Source organism: Etheostoma spectabile, chromosome 13 (assembly GCF_008692095.1).
Source record: "Etheostoma spectabile isolate EspeVRDwgs_2016 chromosome 13, UIUC_Espe_1.0, whole genome shotgun sequence".
Taxonomy (NCBI): domain Eukaryota; kingdom Metazoa; phylum Chordata; class Actinopteri; order Perciformes; family Percidae; genus Etheostoma; species Etheostoma spectabile.
The window spans coordinates 5,211,016-5,212,117 of NC_045745.1; the positions used below are offsets into that span (position 1 = coordinate 5,211,016).

Sequence of the window (1,102 nt, forward strand, 5' to 3'; positions counted from 1 at the left end):
ACCTAATATTTGAGTTAAAAAAGCATGCATTATGAATTATTTTGACTAATAGTTAAGATCAGAGGAATGTAAGTGATTAATTGTATTTGCAAAGAGCGTTGTAAGGAATCCCATCTGTTTATTTTTTGTGGTAATTTGGTTCAAAAGAAACTCATATTTCAGATATGGACATTTTTACCTGGATGAAATTTGACCAGAGGACAACAGCAGGGTTGATCATGTCTGTGGACAAACTCTCCACAAAATAGTTCCTGAGGGAATCCTATTACAAACACCTAACATCCACATATTTAAATATCATTTACTGCTGTGTGGAGGCGGGGTTTTTTTCCGACACTACGCCCCTGAGTTGACAGAAATGTGGGAAGAACATGAGAGCGGGGCCCGTGGTGACCAATGCCCCGCAGCCAGGACGGAGGGGAGCGGAGAAACAGCAGCTGTCACGGCGTAGCAGCGGAAACCGACGAGTTATAAAACACCACCCTCCGCAAAGCGGCGGAAACATGGTCTCCGTCATAGCACTTCGTTACTTTAGTGCCCCCAGTTCGCTCTAAAAAACCGGCCATAGGGTCAAAATATATATGCGACACCATAGACAGAACAAGAAGCGAACGCAAACACCGCTTCTCGCACAGTATTTCTTTATGAACCGGGGAGGGGAGGGGAGCTTATCTTCTTCGGTGATGCCCGTTAGTGTCCCTGCCTCCACCAACTTGATCCTATTTAAGCTTCTTCGAAAACTCTTACCTTTTCTGCGGTCTTTTGCCTCGTTGGTCTCGGCGTTTTGTGGCGGATATGGTTCAGTATCTTCAGGATTGGGGACGTGGCTCGGTGCCGATGTTGAGCCGTGTCTTCCGTCCCTCTTCTTCAGCGCTTAGCTAGCCCGCTGCCTGTGCTCGGCTCGCGGTGCTGAACATGGTGCTGAAGTGGACAGCGCACCGAGGAGAGCTGGGAACAAAAAGCCCACACTGCGCCTCTTCGGGCCCGCCAGCGGCACAGCGCCCCCTGGCGGCCCGGAGGAGTGTTCGCAGCCAACAACCAAATGGCGTCAAGTGCACTGGGATAGCGTCACCTAGCGTGTCGAGTCCCCATTTTTTTTTTT

General features: G+C 49.4%; 1 protein-coding gene across 1 annotated transcript in view; it reads right to left on the reverse strand.

The window, feature by feature from the left end:
* Positions 1–1,061, reverse strand: part of srrm3 (serine/arginine repetitive matrix 3) — an 85,971-nt gene extending 84,910 nt beyond the window's left edge. The window contains exon 1 of the mRNA XM_032532690.1: positions 748–1,061. The gene's annotated coding sequence lies outside the window, so the exon portion shown is untranslated. The remainder of the gene's footprint in view (positions 1–747) is intronic.
* Positions 1,062–1,102: the final 41 nt, after the last annotated feature.